Raw genomic sequence first — 12,655 nt, forward strand, 5'->3', positions numbered from 1 at the left:
TCATAATAACTTCCAACACAGATATGTCTCCATGACTGGTTTCCTTCTTTCTGTTCCCTAACTCCACACAGCCAGAGCAGCACTCCTAAAATATTCCTTTCCTTATGGTATTCACTTGGGTAACACCCTAGCTCTTCTTCTTTGTCCATGGAGTAATAGTCTCAGATTGAAGGATTCACATAGTTAGTCCCAATCTGTGTTTTTAATCTCACCTTGTTTACCTTTTCGTCTGTTTGTTTGTATTTGCCATGCTCGGAATCAAACCCAGGGCATTGCCCATACTAAGCTAGTATTGTATCCATGAGCTACACCCACCAGCCTTTGCATTATTTCTGAATAAAAGTCTTTCCTCTCCAATCAGACCAGTCTGTTGACATGTTAGCAAAATCATAGTGCCTCTTTCTGATGTTGAGCTTTTTGTTACTTATTTATCACATTATAATCCCCTACCTGGAACAACACAGTAACAATGGCTATACTACCAAAAGCAATCTACATGTTCAACACAATTCCCATGAAAATCCCAATGACATTCAGCATAGAGATTGAAAAATCTACCCTAAAGTTCATTTGGATACACAAGAGGCCACGAATAGTCAAGGCAATACTCAGCAAAAAAAGCAATGCTGGAGGTATCACAATACCCAACTTCAAACTATATTACAGAGCTATAGCAGTAAAAACAGCATGAACAGAATAGAGGGCCTGCATATATATCAACACAACTATGCCCACCTTATTTTTGACAAAGGCAACAAGAACACGTGATGGAGAATAGACAGCCTCTTCAACAAATATTGATGGGAAAAGTGGCTATCTGCCTGCAGAAAACTGAAACTAGATCCAGGTCTATCACCCTGTACTGGTATCAACTCAAAGTGGATTAACGACCTTAATATCAGACCTGAAACTCTGAAGTTAGTGTAGGAATACTCTGGAAGCAATAGGTGTAGACAAGGACTTCCTCAATAGAACTCCAGCAGCTCAGCAACTAAGAGAAAGGATAGACAAATTGGACTATATGAAATTTAAAAGCTTCTGCACAACAAAACAAATGGTCTCTAAACTGAAGAGACTACTCACAGAGAGGGAGAAAATATTCACTGGCTATACATCAGACAAAGGATGATAACCAGAATATATAGGGAGCACAAAAAACTAAACTCCCCCAAAATCAGTGAACCAATAAAGAAGTGGGCAACTGAACTAAACAGAACTTTTTCAAAGGAAGAAATCCAAATGGCCAAAAACACATGAAAAAATGCTTACCATCCCTGGCCATAAAGGAAATGCAAATCAAAATCACACTAAGATTCCACCTCACTTCTGTTAGAATGGCTATTATTAAAAACACCACCACCAATAAATGTTGGTGAGGATGTGGGGAAAAAGGAACCCTCATACATGGCTCATGGGACTGTAATCTAGTACAATCAGTTTGGAAAACAATATGGAGGCTTTTTAAAAAATTAAGCATAGGAGTGGGGGGGAATGTGACTCAGGTTATCCCAAAGGCACCTGCACACCCATGTTTATTGCAGCACTATTCACAATAGCCAAGTTATGTAAATAGCCAAGATGCCCCACTACCGATGAATGGATTAAGAAAATGTGGTATTTATACACAATGGAATTTTACTCCGCCCACAAAGAAGAATGAAGTTTTGTTATTCTCAAGTAAATGGATGGAACTGGAGCTCATCATCTTAAGTAAAGTTAGCCAGGCTCAGAAGGCCAAAAATTGTATGTTCTCCCTCATATTTGGACTTTAGACCTAAAATAAATGCAGTAATGATATTGGACATGGGTCATGTGCTAAGGGCAGAAAGTACACAGGGGGAATAGGGAAAGGCAGGAGACCCAAAACTTGAAAGTGTTTGATGTGCCCACTGTAGAGGAGCTAATATAGTAATCATAAACTGACAGAGGCCACTATGGTAAGGTGACCAGGAAGTAGTGAAGAGGTCTGGTAGAGATGAATCGATTCAGGTTGTAATATACAAGTGCATGGAAGCAATGCTAGGAATTGCTCTGTATAGCTATCCTTATCTCAAACTAGCAAAACTCTATGTCTTTCTTACTATTGCTTGTGTGTTCTCTTGAACAAAATTGGAGAATAGGGCAGAACAGGTTCTGGATGGAAGTGAGGAGGTTAGGGGAGGAGATAGATGGGGTGGGGGGTGGGGGGAAGAGATGGCTCAAGCAGTATATGCACATATGAATAAATAAATTGCCCAGATCAACTTTAGTGTGTTTTTACTGCAGTCCTCTTTCTTTTTATATTCTTTCCTTTCTTCAACACATACCTATGGTGATACCCCTAAAGTGATATTTTCTCTGCAGCTGATGAAAGCTGACTTCTCCCTGGGACTGAGGGAAGTGTCCCTATAAGTAGCTCCCTCGGGACCACTTCTTACTCTGTGGGGGAGTCAAAAGAATGTTGAACTGTGAGATTCTCTTTCACAGTAACTGCTATCTGAACGTATGGAGAACCTCATGTTCTTTTTCTTTCCCTCTCACAGTGTCTCTCAATAAAATAGGTCTTACCCTTCCTAGGACACAGCCTCCTCATTTGTGAACAACAGAATAGAAGAGTGTGTCATTGAAGAGATTCCACTGTTTGGGCTATTTTCTGTGTATTTTCTTTGGCCATGCACTGTTGGCTAACTTTCTGTACCTATACCTGCTATATTGTATGGCCTTTCCAGAAAGACCTGTAAATTCTAAGTAATATGTGTTGCCTAATTTTCAGCATCCTAAGCATTTTAATCATTTAATTTTATTGTTTGGGGAATTTTTGTCCATCTCCTATCTTTCAAAATGATTACAAGAAGTTTTTTCTGTCCTTTAAAGAAAGACTATCAGGACCATTCTAATAACACCATCTGACTCAGAATAACCTTTAGGGACATTAAGTTTGCCTATGTGTACCTCTTGAGGGCAGTTTTAGGAAGGAAAACATTAGGGTCCTTCTAAAATGACATCCATCTCTCTGGTGGTACTCAGTATACCAAAGTTGCCTAGCCCTTTATACAGTGAAAATCACGTGGGAACAGAATGGCGATATTCTATAATAGTCTCAAAGTGAGTCCCTCAACTAATGTCCATCTTAGTCACACATAACTTAATACATGAAAAGCCCTGGAGAGGCTGCCACATAGGCAGTGCATCTCAGAACTACGTGTCTTAGTGGGAACCCACTAGACTGAGACAGGTACTCGATTCTTGGTCTTAGTATGCTGCTTATTGAGTCTCCTCAGAGGGGCATTAACAACATCATAGCATGGGCTCAGGGATGAAGATAAAAACAAGAATAAATTCACAGATAAGACATATACATTTTTCTTATACTATGGTGGAGAATCAAGAATATGTGGAAGTCAGTGTTGCTACAATTTCCAGGTTCCCAGCTTCCTGAAAATGGACTGAAGCATGTCTGTGGCAACTCCACCTTGCTGTCACTAAGGTCATCAGTCCAAACTTGACCATTTTTTGAGTTTCTTTCCACTCTTCACACTCTGCTGATGAGATGATTTATCTTTGACTTCACAGAGAATAGAGGCCTCTGTGCATTAATTTCCTTAGGTGCCAACTTTCCATCCACTTCATGCTGATATCGTTTTTACACTCCTCTTTAGGTGGATGAGGATGGTGCCCCAGACTAGGTCAGCAACATAGCTTTGAAGTATATTGACTAACCCATATCTCTCTCTAGAACAGTGACAATCAGCCTTTGTGATACTTTTACAAAACTGATGCTTAGGCCCCACCTCTGGCCAATGAAATCAGAGTCTCTGAAGGGTAAAGCTCAGGTATCAGTATCTTCTAAAAGCTCCTAAAGTGACTCTCTGGGAAGTCATGATAAAAACTCCACAAGGGCAAGCATCTTGTGTGCATGTATGTGTGTTCAAAAGAGCCGCACTTCACAACTCTGTAGAGCACCTGGCAGAATAAATGTTGGATATTTATGAATCTGGCTGTATTATCAGCTTTCTTCTTTTATTGGCTTTTCATTCTCAGAGTACTTACAGGATATCTTGACAGTCTCTTCTCTCACCTATTCTGTTTCTCCTGGTCAGCATCTCAGTTTGGAAATCTGTCTTCTACTCTCACTGCTCTACCTTATTCTCCCTCACCTCTTCCAGTCCTTTATAGTTCTCCTGGCTGTGAGCACAGTGTTAATGAGTAAACAGTATATGTTCAAAAAGGCATCTTTAAAAACACACATAACACAAAGCATGTGTTGATTGATTGGGCAAATGTTATGAACAGTGGCTCACGGGCACCTAACTGTATTTCCCCTAAAAGCAGTGATTCACTATTCACTAATTCAGCATCCATAGTGATTTAATACAATGCAACTGCTATGAAAAATGAGAACTGACTGAATAAAAAGTTTTCCAAGTTAGTCTTAATAGCCAGCTGACCTTTATGAGTAATAATCACAGTATAATTTTTCATATTATGACTACACTTGAGCGAATTTTACTATTCCTATAAACAAAGTAAAAAAGTTAATCTACACAAACTACAGTAACTTTTAAATTTCAATGGTAGAAAATTGTTCAAATACATACTAAGCCAAATTTTAGTTATTAGTGACAGTACACACCACAAAGATGTGATTGGTTTAACCTCAATTATTAGAATTGGTATACTCACTATTTCTCTGGTACATGCTTGATCTCAAGAGTTTTAAGTAGTTCTCCCTTAGAAACCTAGCAGCTCATAACTGGGTTCACTGATCGTAAGATTTTCTCTAATAAAACCAGAGTGTTTAAGGTTTCAGTGAAAGATAACTTTCTTCAGAGGATTGTTCTCTGTGTAGTCAGGAAAACTAATTTCCTTTTCTCTCACTTGACTATATCTGCAAACAGCTGTCAGGGCTCATTACACCTCATTTTCATGACTATTTGTGGTTGGTTTCATGAACTGCCTAACATGTTAATTCAACTAAATGTTGACCTTCTATTAAAATCAGTATTAAATATTTATTTTATATTAAATGAAATATAAAATACCTTATACTGTTAAAATATGAAGTAGATATTATATTAATGTATTTAAGCTTGTTTGCTATACATATTATACTTCATATGATAATTATGTCAGTTATTATGCTAGTGATGAAAAGTTCCACTTAAAAACTTTTTGGAGTTCAAGTATTAATCTTATTTTTCTCATTCTCTGTATATAATGGAATATTTGGCCATAAAAAGAAGTGAAATACCAATGCATGCTATAATACTGCTAACCTTAAAAACACTGTGTTCAGTGAAAGAAACCAGTCAAAAAAGACAGTATAGTGCATGATTCTACTTGTGAAAGATGCCTTGTATAAGATAGAAAGTGAATTAGTGCAGCCTAGGGCTAGAGGGGTTAGGAGGAAAGGGTAGTGATGGTAATGGTGATGGAGTTTCTTATGTGATAGTAAAGATGTTCTAAAATTGATTATGGTGATAGTTGAACAAGCTTGTGAATATACTAAAAACCAATTAATCATATACTTTGAATGGGTAAGTTATATCTAAATAAAGTTGTTATATAAATACAAATCATATTTTATCTTCAGTCTAATTGAAATTTTGATCTAAAGCCCAAAAAACCCTGCAAGAACTCCAGGTCATCCCTGAGCTCTTCCTGCACAATCCATAAAACAGTAGACTGCAGAAGGCCAAGCAAAAATACTGGGACATTAATGTAAGGACAAGTGGTAAGCATTAAATATATATTTACCTTTAGCATGGAGACTAAACTACTGCAATAAATAATATGGTCACCTGTCCAAGTTGCAAATAGATCAAGTTGATACCTCTTGTCTTAGCCTAATTAATAGTGGCCACTTTCACTCTCAAAATTTGTCTGAGTTAGACAATAAATTGTACCAATGTCCTTGAAGTAAGACTCTATGCCCTAAAATATATATACAACACAACCAACTAATGGGAGGAATTGGGCAAGCATACAAAAAGTAGTAAATGTTATTAATTGCCTTTGAGATAGTGCTTGGAGAGAAATGATAATAATTTAAATTAGATGATGGGGTGGGAAGTAGAGGGAGACAAAGAGAGCTATGATTTTAGAGTAGGAAACCAATAGCAAATTTGTAAGTATTTAGGTCCCTAGCTCCCACAAATTTCTTTGTCATCATTGTTGAGAACATTCAAGTCTTGCTGTTTCAATAGCTCTTCCCCATCTACTCATACTTCTTGACATTGAGTAACCTACTTTTACCAAGACTTGTTGTAAATGTTGCCTATAGATTTTGTTTAATTTATGTTCTTTGCTCTTGCTGTAAAGGGAGGAGGGGGGATACTGTGAGATTTAAAAATCTATACATGTCATCTTCTTCCCAGAATCCTACCAAATAACACATGGAGCTCTTTCTTATATCACTTCTTTTTTTTTTTTCATGCACATCTGTCAATGAATTGCCAAAGAAGTGTTTACAGGAAGTTTTTTGTTATGTTTTGTTTTTGTGATTTATAATTTGCATTTCTAAAATATCTTCATCTATACTTACATTTAGTTGAAAGTTTAGCTAAGTGGAGAATTCAGGTTAAAAGTCACTTTCATCCACGTTGAAAGCATTTCACTTCTTTTTATCTCCCAGAAATTTTAGTCTATTGTAATCCACAATCTATTGTATTTTAACTTGTAACATAGATATTGATCTTCACTGGAAGTTCTAAGAATTTCCTTTTGTCTCCATGGTGGTTTTCATTATTCCCATTATAGAGAGAAGAACATAAAAGTACATTAAATTGCTTAAGACAGTACAAGTAGTAACTTGTACCATATTGATTGAACCTAGAGTTGAAACTTCCATTCTTTATATTCAACTGCTTCAAAGGACTTAACACTGATAACTTCAAACAAGACTTCAAGTCCTACCAGAATTCACTCCTACTGAGTGTTTCCCTGGACTCTGTGCTAAGTGCTTCACATGCATTTTCTAATTCCATCCTTACAAGAACCTTGTGAGATAGGTTCTACTTCTGTCCCCAGTTTACAGATAAGAAGGTTGAGCCATAGAAAGATTATATAATGTAGGAGAAAGTCCTAAACAAATAGTGTCAGCACGCTAGACCAGAGTTCAGCAAACTTTCCTACAGAAGTGTAAATATCTTACACTTTGTATGCCATATGGTCTCTGCTGTAATTACTCAAATCTGCCATGTAGCATGAAAACAGCCATGAACACATAGTATAAAAAATGAGCATGCTTGTATAACTTGGTTTATAAACAGTGATAGGCTACCCTTGTCCTATGGGCCAAATTTGTCCACTTCTGTCTCAGATAATACTGTTTTCAAATCAAGCAAACAAACGACTAATGAGCAACTGGTAATGAAGCTAAATTCTGCTCCAGTCAGAAAGGATATTACACTCTTGGTACTAGACAATGAGTTGAGAAAGCACAGGCATTTCAAAATCTCTAGTGAAACTGAAATAGGAAGCTGACAAAAAAAGGGGAAAGTCAGTGGCCTCAGGACAGATACAGCAGCACAGGTGTTCAAGGGCCCATCACCGTGTTCTTTTGGGCTCCCCCATAGACTTGTTTATTTGCTTTCAAAGAATGAAACAATGAAAATGGATAAATGATACAAAATCAGCACTTGTAATTAGGACAAATTGACTGTGTTTCCATCCTCCAATATCTTTTAAAAAAAACTAATAGTAATTCTAAAATGTTTTGTCTGAGGGACAATTTTAAAAGCAAATTCAATGTCAATCAAAAGGAGTCATTTAGTAAGGCAACAAACAACTAACTTTTAAGTTACAGCCACATGGTTTTGGTAACAAGGAACAGATGGCATATTTGGTTCCAAATGAATAATATCCAAATGAATATGGATATTATTCATTTGGAACCAAGATCAGAAAAATCATTTACTTATCACCTCCACGTAACCAAGGACTTAGGAGAGAAGAGGAATGTACTGGTTTGGTGACAGAAAGATTTTACTCTGCCAAGAGTATAACTTGGATAGATTTAATGAAATATTTCCATTTCTCAACAGGGCTTGTTTCACGGTTTGTCTGTGTATTGTATAGGAAGCCAGAAAGATAGCAATCTTTAAGATTTTTGTTCCTACTAGAATACAGATTTGTCAGCTGTAACCAGGATCCGAGGCTCAGGATAGAAACGACAATCACTTTTTTTTTTTTAATCTCTGCTGCCACAGTGAATAAGAAGAAAATTTCTAAAGGGTGATTTTAAAGTAGAAAATGTACTTTGTATTCATCTGGGAGAAAGAAACCAATAGCTGAATAAAGAATTGCGAGGGAGAGTTACTTTTCTTCATCGTGAAACAATTCCTTATGCTTAATAACAAAAACCCTTTCAGCATGATTATGGGCTCACACTCTAAGACAGAAGGAGATCTTGCTTGTCTTCAGACTTTAAAAAACAGTCCAGTCTCATTGCCATTGTAAAATCAGCAAGGCAGGTAAGAACCCAAGACCCCAAAGTGTTGTAAGTCAAAAGTCCTTTGCCTTGAACCACTCTCTCTGCACGTTGAAATTTCTACCATGCATTTCACATTGATTAGTCCTGGACCCCCCGACTCTGCAAAGAGACAAGATGGGAGAACAGATTGTGCTCTCATCACAGACCGAAAGTCACCTGTGGTCTTGACATCATTCGGAAACTAGCTCTATAAATAATTTCAGAAGCTCTTTTGCACCTTTATTGTAGAAAGTGGATGCAAATTTGCCTTTGAGCATGCTTGATTGGGACAAAAAATTTTGGCAATTTTTACTACCCAGAACAAGGTTAAGAAATAAATAAGTTTTAGTGTTTCACCACCTAGAATTAGAAGCACTTTTTAAACTAATAAGTCGGTTATCCAAACTATCCTTAGGGACAAATGCAGCATTTTAAAATGTCTAGTATAAACTCACTTGTTTTACTGAAAAAAAAAATCTGATGACTTCAACTAGGATTCTCTGTATGGTTTTCAATTTTTTTAAATTTAATGACTCACTTTTGTTTCGATGAATATTTTCCTATTTCTCTCATCAAACCAATCACTACTACACCAAGAAATAAAAAAAATTCTGGAATTTCAATTATTTGAGAAAAATGGAAAGCAGCAGGGAAGTTCATTTTCTCATTTTGATCTGAGGAAGAAGATTACACTTCTAAATGGTATTTGATGTAGTGGATTTTGGAGCTGTAGGTTGGTAAAAGAATTTATGGATATGGGAGAATAAGAAACACAGATTTATTAAAGTAAAATAGTGAGCAGCTTGACAAGGGAGCATAGGGCTGAGACAGGACTGAGGTAGCTTTTATTATACCTTGGGTTAGACTACTTTATTTATTTATTTTTAAAATTTTATTCATATGTGCATACAATGTTTGGGTCATTTCTCTTCCTCTCCCCCTGCGGGTTAGGCTACTTTAGATTGGCTGTCTCCTTTTGGGGTCCTCTTCCTTGGATCATGGTTTGAATTATGAACCTTGTGGGGACATTTCACATGCTTGGTTTTTACTTCTGCATTCTGTATGCCCTATTCCCTCCCCTTGCCTCACCTCAGCATTTCACCAGGCCCTTGGTATTTTTCTATCTGCCATGTCCTTGTAAGAGGAGTGGGGAGAGTCCTCCATATTGGGGTTGGGCTACTATTGAAGAGAGCTGAAATTTGCACAGGACTCTGAAATCAATGGCAATTCTGCATGGTCAGTTGATTAGAGTCACTTATTTACACTTTGAGAAAACCTATGTTAGTGGATCTCAAGGCATTGTACCTGAAGCTAGATAACTTTAAACAGGGTATCTCAGTGTAGTCTTCAGACCATGTGAATTAGAATTATCTGAGGTCATTATATATAAGACAAATAGCTGAGCTTTATTTCCAGTTTTTTAAAGTAAAATTATGATTCATGCAGGAAAAAGTCATCATGATAGGTACTTAAGAAGCATTTGACAAAATATGACATTAATTTTAATGATTAATAACTTCCAGTAAACTAGTAATAGACAGGAACCACCTCAACTTGATAAGACTAACCACAGAAAACCTGCAGTTAACACCAAATTCATAGTTTTCCCACTAAAATCAGAAACAAGACGACAATGTCCCCTCTCTTTATCCCCTTTTAAAACTGTACTCAAATTGCTTGCTCATGTGATAGGGAAATAAGAAGCTACAGTTTGTGAAGGAAGAAGTTTAAATTGTCTTTCCTTATAGATAATGTAGTCATCTATGCAGTTAATCCACAAGAATCAGCTTAAACAAAACCAAAAACAAACCTATGGAGCTAAAAAGCAGTTATGATGAGATTTCAGGATATAAAGTTAATATAGAGAAGTTAATTTCTTTCTGATACAACTGCAATGAAAAACTGCTCCACACCATATGTCATCAGGGAAATGCAAATTAAAACATTGACATAGTGATGCATATCTGTGGGAATGGATAAAAGCCAGACATTGACAATATGAAATGGTGACCAAGACATGGAGCAACAAGAAATCTTATTCATTACTTGCAGGAGTGTGTGATGGCACAGCCACTTTGGAAAAACAAATGAGCAGTTTCATACAAATGTAGCATAGTCTTACCATGTGGCCCAGCAATTGCACTCTGGTATTTATCCAAAGAATGTGAAAACTTCTGTTCGCAGAAAAACCTGAACATGGATGTTTAGGGAGTTTTGTTCATAACTGCCAAAACTTGGAAGCAACTAAGATGTCTTTCAGTAGGTGAAAGTGCAAGAACAAGTTAGGACATGGGAGGAACAACTGCATATTACTAAATTAAAGAACCCAATTTGAAAAGCTATATATTATATAATTCAGCCATGTGACATTATGGAAAAGGTAAAACTATGGAGGGAATAAAAAGATCGGTGATTGTTAGGGTTGGAGAAAGAGACAAATGTTAGGCAAAGCATGGAGGATTTTTAAGGCAGTGAAATTACTGTCTTTGATGGTATAATGATGGGTACGTGTCATAATATATACTCCCAAACCCATAGGATTTACAACACCAAAAGTAGATCCTTGTGTCAGCTATAGACTTTTGGTGATAGTGAACAGTAAGTGTAAGTTCATCTGTTGTAAGGAATGTAGCAAGGTGGTGAGGCTGGGAAAGTGTGTGTGTGTTCATGCAGAGGTTATCTTCCTCTCAATTTTATTCTGAACCTAAGACTACTCTAAAATGCAGTCTATTAAAATATGAGAAAATAAATTCCATCAGTTGACATCTAAAGATAGACTGTGTTAGGTGTCAAAAAAGATTTTCTGTAAAGAGGCAAGTAGTAAATATTTTAAGCTTTTTGGGCCACAAATAGGTCTCTGTTGATTTTTTTGTTTGTTTTCCTTTTTATGGTTGGTTGTTTTGTAATCCTTTCAAAATATATAAAAGAATTCTTACCTGCTGAGCCCTATAAAAAGACAGGTAGCAGGTTGGATAAGGAATGTGAGTTCCAGGTTGTTCATGTCTAGTCTGTGTAATTAGAAATGCACAGAAAAGTTCTGAATGCTAACTTTACAAACAAAATTTATAAAATATTTTTGAATCCTTCTTGGTTTATCAAATAATGCATTAGAAATGTTAACTTGAAATTCTTACTTCAAATAGTATTGCCGATTGATGAATTAACCACCTCTTTCAACACCCCAACATAAAAATGCTAGAAATATTTTAAAATGTATGTTTAACATATCCAGATGCTTCCTTACCATGACACTGTGAAAAAGAAGAGAAAAAGAAAAAAAATTGGCATAAGAAGATGAAAACAAAACTTCATAAAAATTTGCTGGTAAATTTAATAACAGGCGAGTTATCATCCAAAGAAATGCAGATGTTAATGCAATGTCTTTAAGAAATTTTGAAATCCTAAAACAGATACAGGAATAAGTAAACATTCATAGAAAAAAATGAATTATGAAATAAAACAGACAAATGAAATTCAATTAACAGGGGAAATGAAAAAGCAACAATAAGATATCTTGGCACTGAAAATATTGGTCTTTTTAATAGACAAACATAGCTAAAGAGATAATTAATAAGCTAGAAGAGTCAGAACAAAACACCATAACTTATAAAAAACAGAACTAAAGTTAATTACCCAGATGAGAAGATCCAATACATGCCTTGTATGTATTCCCAAATAGGAAATTCAACAGTTTCTTCTGAGTTGAAGAAAAACAGATCCTTAGGAAGCAATGCAGTTGGTGAAAATGAGAAACTGAGAAAATTCAATGTTATATACATGATACGTCACCATGCCCTACAAGAGTCTTTTATGTGGACAGAAAACAATGCCCTCTGACAGCTTTTCTTTAATTACACAAGTGGGTTCTTAGCCATATTTCCTTGTACAGTACAAGAATGACACAGCTCTGTGTAGAGTAAGTCAGGCAAAAATTGAGGTAATTTAGGAATTATTTTGAATATTCCCTTCAAAGTAGCAATAATTAATTCAATTGTTGAGGTTTTCTTTGTAGTACTGGGATTTGAACTCCTCAGGGCCTTTCATTTGCTAGGCAGGGGCTCTACCACTTGAGTCACGTTCCCAGCCCATTTTCCTTTAGTTATTTTTCATATAGGGTCTTGTGTTTTTGCCTGGAGTAGCCTGGGCATGATCCTTCTTATTTATGCCTCCCTTGTAGCTGGGATGACAGGCATGAGCCACTGT

General features: G+C 36.3%; 1 protein-coding gene across 2 annotated transcripts in view; it reads left to right on the forward strand.

The window, feature by feature from the left end:
- Kcnn2 (potassium calcium-activated channel subfamily N member 2) overlaps positions 1–12,655 on the forward strand; it is a 453,460-nt gene that overhangs the window by 180,525 nt on the left and 260,280 nt on the right. The window lies entirely within an intron of this gene.

This window comes from Castor canadensis, chromosome 16 (genome assembly GCF_047511655.1).
Source record: "Castor canadensis chromosome 16, mCasCan1.hap1v2, whole genome shotgun sequence".
In the NCBI taxonomy this organism is placed as follows: domain Eukaryota; kingdom Metazoa; phylum Chordata; class Mammalia; order Rodentia; family Castoridae; genus Castor; species Castor canadensis.